We start from the raw sequence: 14730 nt of genomic DNA, 5'->3' as shown, positions 1-14730 counted from the left end.
TGTTTGTAGTCGGAAGTCCCATAATATTTCTACAACTTTTTCAATTTTATGGTCAACTTTTTTTCAACTTTTTCAATTTTATGGTCCCACCAATGTTTGGCTACAGGGAGCTTGTATTTTTTGCAGATGTTCCAGTGTATCATCCCTGCTACCTTGTCATGCCTTTGTTTCTAGTCACTCTGTGCGATCTTTTTACAACAGCTGATTAGGTGGTCCACTGTTTCATCTGCTTCTTTACAAAGGCAGCACTTGCTGTTTGTGGTTGATTTTTCAACTTTTGCTCTTATTGCATTTGTTCTTAGCGCCTGTTCTTGTGCAGCCAGTATTAAACCCTCTGTTTCTTTCTTCAAGTTGCCATTCTTAAGCCATTGCCAGGTCTTGGTGATGTCTGATTTTCCAGTGATACTGTGCAAATATTGACCATGCAGTGGCTTATTTCTCCATTTTTCTGCTCGGTTCTTGACTTGTTCTTTCTTGTAGGCCTGCTTTGTTTCTTGTTATTGACCATTTGATGATGATGATGATGATGATGATGATGATGATGATGATGATGGATAGCTCCTACCAAGGCTAAAACAGTAAATCCAATAAATAAAAACATTTTAAAAGTTACACACCATTCCTAAGTTGCATACATCAGGTGTTCTCAGACTTGGGCCCCCAAATATTATTGGAGTACATCTCTCAATGAGGGGATTCTCATGATCGGGCAAAAGTGGGCTAAGGGAGCCTAGCCCGCTTTTGCCCGATCGCCGGCTACCATGGGAGCCACGTGGCTCCCGGCAGCAAACCTTCTTAATTCCCCCTCTCCTTAGACGAGGTTAGCGGAACAAGCGCTCTGCTAACCCTGTCTTTTCGATCATGTGTTGCCATGGCATGGCTCCGCACCGCAGCAACACACAAGGAGACCCCCGCCAGGAGGCTGAAGCAAGCCTCCCCACCCTGGGGGTTTCTCCAGGATTACCCGTGCGCTCGCATGGGGCATCCTGGAACTTCCGGGGGCTGCGTGGCCCCCGATCCCCACAGGCCCTGCCGGCTCCATCACAGAGTAGGCAGTCGTGTGGGTGGTCGATCCGGTCGCCCAGGGCTGCTTTCCTGCTCATATGCGGGGAGAGCGGGCTAAGCCCACTCTCCCCGCAAACCCCTTCCCGGCAAGTCTCACTAATCATGAGAGTCGCCTCACTATCTACAGCCATAATGGTAATTGTGGGTGGGGATGATGGCAGTTGTAGTCCAACAACGTCCCAAGTTTGAGAAACCTTGATGTGCATAATGTGACAAAATGTGCACAAGGCCATTACATCCTTAATGACTGTGTCATTCTTGGTGTAGCTACAGGAACATAGTAAGTTGCCATATACCGAGTCAGACCTTTGATCCATCTAGCTGAGTATTGTCTTCACAGACTGGCAGCAGCTTCCCCAAGGTTGCAAGCAGGCGACTCTCTCAGCCCTATCTGGGGATATCAGGGAGGGAACTGGGAACCTTCTGCATGCAAGCAGGTAGATGCTCTTCCTAGAGTGACCGCATCCCCTAAGGGACAGAATATCTTACAGTGCTCACACACATGTAGTCTCCCATCCAAATGGGAACCAGGGCAGACCCTGGTTAGCAAAGGGGACAATCCATGCTTAGTACCACAAGACCACCTTTTCTCCCATAGACCCATGAGAAGGAGGCAGAGAGCAGGAGAAAAATCGCTGCATGTGGACTTGATGTTCCCAAGCTCCTTTCTGAGCAGCTTAAGGATTAAGGTCTTACCCCAGACTTCAAGCTCAACTATTTCTTTCCTTTAAAAAAAAAAAATCTAGCAAATTGTTTTGTGTGGGATGTTCTGACATGGTGATGCTTTTATATACATATGTATAGCTAGTCCCTTGCCCAGAGAGCTGAGCAATTACCTGTAGAAAGTGGTTACATATTGCTACTGAAGAGTTGTAATCCTCTCTTAATAAGAGGGGAAAGTGCTAATTATTCGCCTCCAAAGCAAACATGCACTTCAGCCTTTATTTCATTAGCATACCAGAGCAAGGGAAGAAAGACTGAGACCAGGGAGCTCAGGAAAGCCAAGGACGGAGAAGCTTTATTCACATGGTTTGTTCAACACACATACAATCCATATAGAGCACACACATGTACAGTTAGTTATTCACAGGTTATGCTGAATCCGTGTACAGCTGTACCATGCGGGACAGATTGAGGGATCTACACCTAGGCTCACTTTTAAAATAAATGCATGTGCAGCCATTCACACAAAAACCTGTTCGTATGTACAGTCACTTGTGGGCAAGTGAAAGATAATGCCTAAATATGGCTTGAGTTCATCTACACCAGGGGTGGGCAAACTTGACCCTTCAGCTGCTATTGGACTACAACTCCCATAATCCCCAGCCACAATGCCCCTGATCTACACATGACACAGAATGAGCAGGACTGGTAGACTGAGAGGGTAAAGTTCTAGATTCTGCCATTTCTGATTGTGGATGAGGGCCATTTCATATTTTTTAATGCTCTCCATTTAAACACACACACATCTCCTGATTAATGCGATCTAGCACAAATGGGGAAAAAAAGGTTTAGCATGGCCCTCCCCCTGATGTATAGCTTACTACATGCTTACAGCTTTGTATACAGGCTGGCATTCAGAAATATGAGCCATCCCTCATATGTCTTCATTCTGTAGTGGTGCAGGCTAGAATTTGACCACTTCGTTCTGCCACATCGGTCGGATGGCTCTTCTTATGATTTTGGTCAATAAAGACTGTTGGTTTTATCTAAAAGTAGGTTCTTGCAACCAGTAGCGACTGTGATGAAGAAGGGCAAAAATCCACTTTGAGGTAGTGGAGTGAGCCGTCATGCAATGGCAACAAATGCTCCAGAGTCAACAGAACAGCGGAGATGACACAGTCGACTCCAGGGCATGTGTTCAAATCTTGCATTACACATGTAACTCCTCAGCTCAGTTCAGACCTCATGCTGTACAAGTGTACAGATGTCTGTATGCTTGGTTGTGTGCATGACTGGACCTGTGTTCATTTAAAAAGTGAACCTGAATGCAAACCTTTCAGATGCATGATAGAGACAGAAAGTGTACTTCTGTACCTGTGTTGAACATAGCATGTGAATGGCTATACAGATCTGTACCTGTGTACACTGTACATCCCTTGTATGAGTATTAAACATCACATGTGTTAGGGATGTGCATGGATAGTGATTCGCAGTGCGATTCTAAACACATCCCTGGCACACATCCCTAAACACATCCCTTCACATCCTTTGAAAGAGGAGAGCAGGTGCATATCTGCTTCTCTGCCACTCGCCTCCACTACCTGAATCGGCAGTGCTCCTCCCAGCTATCTTCGCTGACCATGCAAATATAGCTGGGAGGAGTGCCACCAATTCAGGGAGTGGCCACGAGCGGCGGAAGAGCAGGTATTCCCCTTCTCTCCTCCATTTTAAACGTGCCGGGATGTGTTTCGAATCACAATGCGAACCGTGATTCGTGCACATACGTAATGTTGAATGGGCCTCTTTTGTTAGTAACATACATGCCTTCAGGCCTGCACCAGATTGTCAGATGCAATTCTTCTGTTTCAGATTAGACTCCAGTGGCAAAATATTCAAAAGGCTAGGCCACGTTCAAGTCTGCCTACTCCCACTCCAAGCTGCCCAAGCCCTCACATTAGCCTCAAAGGCTGTGCTCTTTGACCCACCACTACCTGGAATATTGATTGATTGATTGATTGATTTTGATTTTGATTTATTTTATATTCATATTTATATATGAATATGCTTTTCAGGTACTGTAGACAGGAACCTCTTGGTGGTGGCACCACATAGCACCACACCTCTGGAATTCGCTCCGCAGGGAGATGCATCAGACTCCCTCTTTTGCTATTTTTCAACAGCAATTGGAAAACCTTTTATGTTTGCCAGGTTTTTGGATGAATGAATTCATTTTTAAGACTGAAACTTTTATCTGTTCTTAGAGTGCACACACACACACACACACACACACACACACACACACACACTGTATATAAATATATTTTTCTTGCCGCAATTACACTCTATGGTTTACTGCTTTAATTGCATTATGCTGTGAACAGTCAAATGCAGGGATCGGAAGGATACAAACCATTAAAATAAATACAATGTCATGTTACACTGACATATACTCGGCTACATACATAGGAAGCTACCACCTACTGAGTCAGACCCTTGGTCCATCCAGCTCAATATTGTCAACTCTGCCTGGCAGCAACTCTCCAGGGCTCCAAACAGAAATTTTTCTCAGCCTTATCTGGAGATTCCAGGGATTGAACCTGGGACCTTCTGCATGCCAAGCAGATGCTGTGCCACTGAGCTATGACTCCATCTCCAAATATGGTCCCATTCCCAGATGTTTGATGTCTCTTGCTTTCTCTCCATGTCTTGGCTATTGATTGATCGATTAATTGATTGATTGATTGATTGATTGATTAAGTGCCATCAAGTCGACCTCTTAGCGACCACAGCCTCTCCAGGATGATGTCCAACTTGGCCTTCAAGGTTTCTCAGTGTTCTTGGCTGTAGGAGACATTTATCTTTCCCCTTTGCATGCTCCAGGATGCCACCACATCAGTACCAGTGGAGCCTCGTTGCTTCTGAATTGCTTATGTTTTATTTTATTTATTTATTTTATTGTTAAATTTATATACCGCCTTTCATTAAGACAATCTCAAGGCGGTTTGGGATTGTTCCTTCCAGGTGCTCAGGTCCCAGCACAGGGCTGCCAGAAACCCCTATGCGATGTGACTCTTGACAACCTGTGCATATAATAGGAGCTTCAGGCTTCTCGCATCTAAATCATGTTTCCAGTTCCAGTGACTCTGTGTGTATGTTAGATTATGAATGTGCTTGCATTGCCTGTTTAGCTATTATCACCACACTTATACCTGCTGTTCGCATGCATGGCTGAACCTCGGGTTTTTGTTTTGTTTTTTAATGTGACAATCCCCATTATTAGCGTTGATAATGGGATTCTAGGTAAAGCAATCTTGGGTGGTAAATGCTGGCATCTAGCAGTTCATGGCACTGCAGAGGCATCTGATTCTTCCCTGCCTCCTTTCTTCTTCCCATTCCCCCTCCGAGAGGCTTCATGCTTTGGGACCTGTCTCTGCTTGCCTCCCAAGACTGGATGTGTCTCTTTGAGCCTCCCACTGATTTAATGTTTCTCTTCAGGACCTCAAAAGGAAACAGGCAAGGGAACGGAACTAGCAAGAGAGCAGGGCGCATCTCTTTCTGTTCAGCTGACTCATTGGAGATAAAAGGATTACAGTAAGCCATTATCTAGGAATGTGTGCATGCCTATCCTTGAGACTTTTGAGGATTAAGGCTCTCTGTGTGTAGTTGCTTTCAATAGGGCTGGGAAAGAGAGTCCTTAGTCATATGGAAGTTGGAGTTCCTCTAAAGCAGAGGACTCCAACCTTGGTCCCCAGGTGTTGGTTGGACTACAACTCCCATCAGCCCCAGCCACAATGGAACATAGGAAGCTGCCTTATAAGTCAGACTTTGGTCATCTAGCTCAGGAGCATCCGCACTGACTGGCAGCAGCTCTCCAAGGTTTCCAGCAGGAGTCTTTCCCAGTCCGACCTGGAAATGCTGCCAGGCATTGAACTTGGGACCTGCACACAAAGCAGATACTCTGCCACTGCACTTTGGCTCCATCCCCTAAAGGCTGCACCATTTAGGAATGTAGGAAGCTGTCCTTCATCTGGAAGGGGCGAACCAGATGAAGGCGGAAGGGGTCCAACTTCTTTCCCAGAGAGAACCGGGTGGCCAGATAGTCTGCCCTAGACCAGATGAAGGTCTAGAGAACTAGGGGCCTGGAGAACTGGGGGGCTGGATAGTCTGCCCTAGATATAGTTTGCCCTGGTCATAGTCCACCTAGTCATCATTCTAGAGAACTGAGGGGCCGGATAGTTTGCCCTAGACTAGATGAAGGCAGAAGGGGTCCAACTTCTGCCAGGGAAACCGGAAGGGGCGAACTGGAAGGGGTGAACCGGATGAAGCTGTCCTCCATCCAGAAGCTGTCCTCCATTGTAGCTGGGGTTCATGGGCATTGTAGTCTAACACCTGGTAGGGGGATGATGAGAGTTGTAGTCCAAGAGCACCTGGTGACCCAAGGTTGAGAACCTCTGTTCTGAAGCTGAACTGGGTTCTGTAGTTGCTGGCAGAAGATCACACTAATGGTTTATGGTCTGTTCTGGCTGGCTGTTGCTTCCCAGTACAAATGGAGGAGCTGGCTCAGGCCTATGAAGTGCAGCCGAAACAAATGTTCAGAGTGTACTTCTGTGTTCCTGAGAGTCTATTTCAAACTCCAGACCTTGCATATAAATGTCTAGATCTGAAGATCCAGGCTTCAAAATTAGACTTTCGAGCTTCAAGCACTGTCAGAATAGTCAGTGTCTGTGGGAAGTGTTGGCACAAATGTACGTGTGTGGAAGCCCATGCTCCTGTCTTGCTAGTAAGACCTGGGTAAAATCTCCAGGAAAATATTAAAATTCTAATAGCAAATATGCCTTGTATGAGAAAGACAGTAAAAGGCTCCTTCTCAACTGCAGGTAGGTCAGGTGCGATTCACCCCTCTTGCCCTCTCCCCTGTTAGTTAAAATAACTAATTAACATATATGAGACAGGAAGACACCGTTTTAAAATCTATCATGTTAAAATGCTGCCTTTACCTGTTCCCTACGTTTATATTTGTGGATTTCTTTAGCGAAATGTTTCTATCCTACCCTTTGACCCGAAGATCATCAAGGCAATTAAGTGAAAAAAGCAAGCCAGGTGTGCATGAATGAATGAATATCCCCAGGAAGTATAAATCATAGATTCAGACATGAAAGTTCCAGTGGAATTGTGAGGGACCATCTCATCCCTTCAGAGCAGCCTTTCCCCTTCCTGCTGCATTGCACAGCTGTGCTGCAGACAGGGCTTTCTTGGAGCCATCTCGTCCCACCTACTTTTACAGCTGCTTACTTCAAACATCGTTTCCCTGCATTACAGAGGCTTTGGTGTGATCTACAACTATAAATCCCATGAGGCAGTGTGACTGCATATGAAATCAGCATGCCTGAAACAGATATGGTTGGTTTATGCTCTAAACGTTCGCATTTGTTGTAACTCTTCGCAGTCACACCAATTCCAGAACCCACTTCCACTTGAGAGGAATCCTAATTTCTGCATCGGAGTCCTTTTCCGCAATGCTTTTTGAGCTTTTACAGGGTGATCTGCTCTTGGTGCAGTGGCTAAAGCTGAACCATGCAAGGTGGAAAGTGGAGTGCTAAGACAGTTGACCTTTCCCCATGAGCAATCTTGTTCTCACAGTGTTTTCTTAGAGGATTAAAAACACACACACATCCTGAAACCCTACTCTCCATTGGGCGAATTTAACTTGCCCTCAATAGGCAAAAGTGTACCTTTTGTCTTCCTAGGTACTTCTTTTACACATATGGATTCTGCATTAGGCAATTGAATGAATCAGATTTTTTATTGTATTTTACGGGGTAGAAACAAACAGGGCAATTTAATACAAGTGCATTACGCTTGCTGAGGGAGATTTGGGTTCCCCTACTGTTCCATCCATAAAAGGGAGGTGTTCCAGAACTCTTAATCCACACTTCCCCCACTTTCCCATAACTGCCTGCCATATACCTGTTGTATCTCACAGGGGGGAACATTGCAGCAGGTGGTGAAAAGGGCAAAGCTAGTCGAAATTGCTGCTTTTATGTTAAAACGCATGTTCCGGCAAAAGAGCTAAATGGTATGGCACACAGGAAGTGTATAAGAATGTAGCGCCCTATAATTTGCTCCCCAGTAGGTCATGTTTCCTTAAAGCTTTAAGAGCCAGTTCACACTATTATTAAATAAAAGTTTTTAAAGTGTGTGTGTGTGGGGGGAGGGTTACCATGGCAACTGCCAGACCACAGGATGCTGATGTTTTGGGCGGAGGTATCAGCAAAGCACACTTAAAAGAAAATAATGGCAAGGTGACAGAAGAATACCTTGTGTAAACTGGCGCAATTTTATCAATTTTTCTCGAAGATGTAATCTTGTTATGGATCTGTGAACTGTTATGCAGTATTAGATCACCAGTCTTCTTGTTCATTTTGATGTAAAGTTCAGTGCCGGACACGCCACTCTTTAAACTTGTTCCATTCTGTGCTTTGTTAATGCAATCAAGGAATCGAATCACAGTGGGAAAGAAACGGAGGGAATGAGGGAAAGAGCCCCTGGATAATTAGGGGCTCTGGAAGAAGTTCATTGAAGGGGGTATTCTCCTGCCAACCACCAAAGCAGCCTTGTACCAAAGTACATGAAAGTACTTTTGGTCCCTTGTACCAAACACGCAAGAATGCACTGGAAAACAATATTCCAGAGACATTTTAAGTGTACTATATCTTGCAGGGGGCTAAATACAATTATTTAAGTCTGTTACAAGGGCTAGCTCTAACATGGTTGCTGCATGTGTGGCCTATATGCAGGGGGATATAATGGCAAGACCTTGAACCAGGTCTCACGATCAGTGAGACCTGGTTCCTAGCGGTGAGCGGGAAGAGCGGGCTAAGCCCGCTCTCCCCGCTCACGAGTGGGCAGGGAGCCCTGGGCGGCCGGATCGGCCACCCACACGATGGCTGGCTCTGAGATGGAGCCGGTGGGGGCTGGGGAGCTCGGGGGCCACGCGGCCCCCGGAAGCCCCAGTATGCCCTGCGCAAGCATGCAGGGCATACTGGGGAGACCCCCGAGTCGGGAGGCTGCTTTTAAGCCTCCCGGCTGGGGGTCTACTCACGAGTAGCCGTGGTGCAGAGCCGCACTGCGGCTACTCACGAGCAGATAGCCTGGGTTTGTGGAGTGCTCGCTCCGCAAACCCGGGCTAAGGGGCGGGCTACAGGAGCAGGTTTGCCGCTCCAGAACCACTGGGCTCGGCTGCGAGCCTGGTGGTTCTGACGATCACAAAAAACAGGCTAGGATTTTCCTAGCCCGATTTTTGTGATTGTAAGAATAGTGCCCTTGCCTTCTATGCACTACCCCATGAGATCCTAACCTTGGGTCCCCAGATTGTCTTCAGCCTTTGTGGCTGGGGATTATGGGAGCTGCAGTCCAACAACATCTGGGGACCCAAGACTGAGAATCCCTGCCTTAGCACCCCGGCTATGAATCCCTGAAGTACACCATCCACCAACATATTTCATGTAGCCTTTTCTGTATCATGAGGCCCTTTCTTTGACTGGATGGATTGTGTGGATATTATCCACATATATATGTCCATGCAGACCTGATGTCATCTGTTAACCTCCTGGTTTGTGGTGATGGTAGACAGATGGATGCAAATTCAAAGCTTATTCCTATAAAGTTAAGTAAGTAAAGTGTACCATCAAATTGAATTTGACTCCTGGTGCCCACAGAGCCCTGTGGTTTTCTTTGGTAGCATACAGGAGGGATTTACCATTGCCTCCTCCCACACAGTATGAGATGATGCCTTTCAGCATCTTCCTATATCATTGCTGACTGATATAGTACCAGCAGGGATTCGAACTGGTAACCTTCTGCTCGTTAGTCAAACATTTGCCCGCTGCGCCATTAATAGACCATACAAGCAAGAGCAGTGCATAGACAGATCTTTGCTGTTGTGAGAACAAAGAAAAACATTTTCTTCATTTGAAAACAGAAGGCTGGCCCACACTGCCAAATTCCTTCGTGTTAACTTCATGTGAGGAGTGAGCTGGCACCCCAGACATCATATGATGGTCAACACTGACTGACAGCAGCCCTCCAGAGTTTCAGGCAGGAATCTTTCCCTGCCCTACCTGGAGGTGCCAGAGATTGAACCTGGGACCTTGTGCATTGAAAGCAGATGCTCAGCCACTGAGATGTCACCCCCCCCCCCCGCGCTTACCAACACCTACAATCTGAAGTGGTGAAGCCCAGAAACTGTACTTTTAGCACCTCATCCATCTCTTGCTTCTGATAATTAGGTCCTAAAAGCCTAATGTGAACTGGATCATACTTCTGATGAACTGGCTGCTATTTCAGCCATCACATGATACATCATTACTATGTAGAATCCACTGAGATGTGCACGAATTGGATTTTGCAATTCGATTTCAACTTGCATCTAATTGGAAAATCCTTGATTCGATTCAGCAAAACAGCCAGCACTTTTGATGAATTGACCTCAAATCACCCGAATTGATTCAAGTGATTTCAGTGCCATTTTTCCCAGGGAGAGCTGGTCTACTGGTCTGCCAATTGGGTAGGCAGGTAGACCAATCCTCTGCGCTGGACTTAGTGTATCAGCCAGCCTCGGAGGACTGGTCTGCTGAGTTGCAGCCCCACCCCTGTAATTGTAATCACAGGTGCTGGGGGGGGAAGTATGGTTGTCAGCCTCAAAAATGCTGCGACTCTCCAAATGGACATCCTGGTTCACGTTTCCCTATCTCTGTGCAGATTTGTACCTCTGTATATGCTTTTGTGGATAAACTGGACAGTATGACTTGGTACATTTCTGAAAAGTATGGTGAGTTATAATCGGATCTGAAATATCTGCCTGTATCTCTCTGCACAATCAGTTTTGTAAAGTTTTAATGAAAATGTGAGGTGCCTTTCTTTCCCCCTTTAATATTAATAACCGCCCATTGCAGAAAAGGTGTTAATTGGGAATGGTGGGTCTCTGTAACAGTGGTTGAGTCAGGTAGAGTTGTTGACAATCAGTATTCCTTTCTCGTAACGCACAAATGTCAAAAGAATAATTCACGGAGAATATTAGGCAGGGTAAATGAGATTCAGGGCGGTGCAATGTGAAAATAAGATCAGGGTGCGCTGATCCAAAAATTACATCTGAAGCTGGAGGAAAATGTAAATAAGATAACAGGTGATGCTGTCGCCCTGCTGAAGGTTGTGTGAGAGGAGGAGGTGCAGTGGGGGGAAGATATGTTGTCTAATTGTTAATGTAGCTACATTCGCTCAGCATGAAACATTATCAGCAAAAGAAGATGAAATGGGAAGATCCAACTTGGCAGATGGCAGGGATGATGCATTCACATCCTCCAAAGCTCTGTGCGGACTAACCTTGTTCTTAGAATAATCAATGTGTGGACAGGGAGTGCAGGTTCATACCCACTTGCCCCCACCCCTGACTTCCGTATGCCGATTGGGTTGTGCAGATTGTACCTATGCTCCTGTGAAAGACACTATGCCTGACATACAGAGCAAGGATGCACCAGTGCAGCGAGAGAGCAACCTAACAGAACTTCCCAACTAACTGCATTGGGTAAGTTTCTGGTGCACGTCTCTTCCTTAGGAAGCCCTCTGTGCCACCCAAAAATATTTCCCCAAGGGCTGCACAACCCTCAGGAACATATTTTTGAGGTGGCAGGGAAGGCTACCTGGGGAAGGGCAAAGCATCAAAAAGTGTTGCTTCCTCACTGCACTGGTGTAGTTAGTTGGGAAGTTCTCTTAGGCTATTCTCTTGCTGCACTGGTGAATCCTTGCTCAGTGTGTCAGCCTATGCAGTCAAAGTGATCAATGAGAGGAAGTCAAGAGTAGGGTCATTGGACATTATCCTGCACCTGTGCTGGGGGGGGGGGAGCGACAATTTTTGGTGCTTTGCCCTGAAGAGGAAAGCATTTATCACTGCTGGGCTAACTGGACACAGACAATGTATCTCCTTCAGATTCTCACAGTCCAATGCCAGCTCTATGAGCAAAAGGTTGAGGTTGAGTTTCTCAGATGAGGAGAAGACCAGTCTCTCCAAAGTCCTGCTATAGGTGTCAGATGGGGAGGGCATCAGAACTTGCTCACAGGTCCTACCAATGTGCAGATATGCTGGCTTCTGGGGATAATCAGTGACTATCCCCAGAATTCAGTTTATCTCCAGGTAAGTGGGATCTTTGAAGAAGCCCCCTAGGTAAGTTAAGACAAGTAAGATACCATATCTTGGCCTTCTACAATCCAGCTGTGATTTGGGAGATAGTAAGACTGGCCTAGCTTACAGAGTTACATAGTAAGATAGGAAGCAGCCGTCTACTGAGTCAGACCATTGGTCTATATCGCTCAGTATTGTCTACCCAGATTGGCAGCAGCTTCTCCCAGATTGCAGGCTGGAGTCTCTGCAATCTTGGAGGGAAGGAACCAGGGAAGGAACTTGGAACTTTCTGCATGCAAGCATGCAGATGTTCTTCCCAGAGCGGGCCTATCCCCTGTGGGGAATATCTTACGGTGCTCACACATGTCTCCCATTCAAATGCAAACCTGGGTGGACACTGCTTAGCAAATTCATGCAAATTCTTGCTTGCTACCACAAGACCAGCTCTCCTCCACGTCATGGTGAGACTCACTGAGACGGTGCATTGGATACGTTCTTTGCATGTACTGGATAACAGCCAAGCATTATATTTCGAATGCAGTAATAATTATAAGACAGGCGAGCAAACCGAGGGGGTGGGGGGTGGGGGGTTTGCTTGTAGCCTAATCTCTATAAGCCTCATCCTGGAAGCTTATATGCTTGAAAAAGTTGCCAGGAGAGGTTGTTTTTAAAGCTGTTACAAAAGGCAGAAGCATGTTTAACCTGAAGCTCTTAATGTAGGCTTCAATGATCACACTCATTCGTTTTGCTGCCAGGATGAAATCCCTGCTATGGTATGAAGGAGGGAAGGGACATGGAAATAAAGTACATTACTATGTAGGTCAACTATTAATTGGTTTCAAAGGGCTTTCTTCCAAAGGGGGGAGGGAGAAAGAAATCATCCCTTTCAGACTCAAAGAAGACATTTGCTGTATAAATTGGGGCATCCACAGTTCTCTCTGTTGTTCCGCAAGCCGGGATGAGTAAGCAAGCCCATTAAGAGGAGAGGAGAGACACTCAGGGCTTCTGCAGACTGCCGTGGCACTTAAAAAGAAAATTGAGTTGGGGGGGGGAGAAGATCACCATAGCCACAGGTGAGCAATAAGACAGCTGTAAAGGGGAAGGATGGCTTGTGAGAGAGCCTAAGCCAGTCGCTCTCTCGTTTTATGCACATTGATGTCTTGGTGTGAAGTTCCAAGCTCTTTGTCATTAGTTTTGCAACCGTCAAGGAATTGCGCAATGCATAAAGGCCACGTAAATGTTAGCATGGAGGAGTCTGGTTGTTAACTGTGAGGGACAGTTAAGCTGCCTTATATTGAGTAGGGATGTGCAAACCGGTTTGGTTCAACGGCTCGATGTCAAGCTGAGCCCCCCCCCCCCCCCAGTATGGACCTGCGTCGAACTGAACCCCCGACCTGTTTGGGCAGTTCAAAGTTTTTTTTGAAAAGTTTTAATCAACTTACCCCCTCCAAGGGGTGCTGATGTGGGCACTGGGGGTCTCTGGAGGTTCCCCCTCTCCTGATGGCCTCCATTATTGCCATAGATTTCTTGGTTCAGGCAGTCTTCAGCCTGTTCCAGGCCTGCCCTCCACCACAGTGACCATTTTGGAGGCCGCCCCGCATGCCCAATGGGCCTCTGGGTGGCCAGGCCATCCGGCTAGATCATCCCTACCTTGAAGATGCCAAGGAGGAAGGGTCAGTTCAGTCCCAATAATTCACTGTCTGAGACAACCACCTCAACTTGCCTCATTGAATGGCCACCCCTGGGTGGCAGATCTCAATTTCATGAGATCTTCTTTGTTTCTTTTTACTGAAACTCCAAGCCAGTGTTCCCTGCAACAGGGAATCCCAGATGTTGTTGACTACAACTCCCAGCATCCCCAGCCAAAGGCCATTGCAGCTAGGGATGCTGGGAGTTGTGGTCAACAATGTTGTTACAGGGAATGTTGTTACAATGTTGTTAAAGGTTCCACCAACCAGAGCCAGGTGCGAAATTGTGGAGCCCGGGGGGTGGGGGTGGACACAGACATACACTTAGACTTAAGAAACAAGATATTTCTGAGCATATGCTCAGATCAGAGATTTGATTTTAGTACCAGAACTGGAGTATAGAAAGCTTCCTTATACCAAGTCAGACCATTGGTTCATCTAGCTCAGAGGTTTCTCCAAGGTTACAGGCAGGATTCTCTCTCAGCCCTATTTTGGAGATGCCAAGGAGGAAACTTGGAACCTTCTGAATGCAAACGGTACCATCCCCTAAGGGGCATATCTTCCAGTACTCACATATATAATCTCCCATTCAAATGCAACCTAGGGTGGACCCTGCTTAGCAAAGTCATGGATACTACCACAAGATCAAGTCTCCTCCCCTGAGCTCGCTGGCCTTTCGCACCAACACAAAAATCATCTCCAGCAACCCTCCATGCTTTCTTCATTTCAGCAGTCTAATTTAGAAAAAGTCCATTATGTTGTCATTCTTGTTCAATCCTGAAGAACAAGAGTAAGAGACCTTTACTGGTCTCTTCTGAAAACCACCAAGAGATCTACCAGTAGATCCTGATCTCCCTTCTGTCCACTCCCTTTTAAAGCTAATCAGGTAGTTTAGCTTTAAGTGGAGATTGCTCTCTCCCAAGTAAACTCCTGAACTCACCTTGACCATTACTACAACTACAAATATTTACATACTGCTTTTCAACAAAAGTTCCTAAAGTAGTTTACATAATGAATGAGGTGGTCCCCTGTCCCCATAAAGAAACATGAAGTCAACACTAGTAACAAACATTGGAGGGATGCTGTGCTGGGGCTGGATAGGGACAGTTGCTCTCCCCATGCTAAACGTACGTAAGA

Source organism: Hemicordylus capensis, chromosome 5 (assembly GCF_027244095.1).
Source record: "Hemicordylus capensis ecotype Gifberg chromosome 5, rHemCap1.1.pri, whole genome shotgun sequence".
NCBI classification, from domain to species: domain Eukaryota; kingdom Metazoa; phylum Chordata; class Lepidosauria; order Squamata; family Cordylidae; genus Hemicordylus; species Hemicordylus capensis.
The sequence above is the reverse complement of the archived record's forward strand: the minus strand, read 5'-3'. Positions refer to the sequence as shown.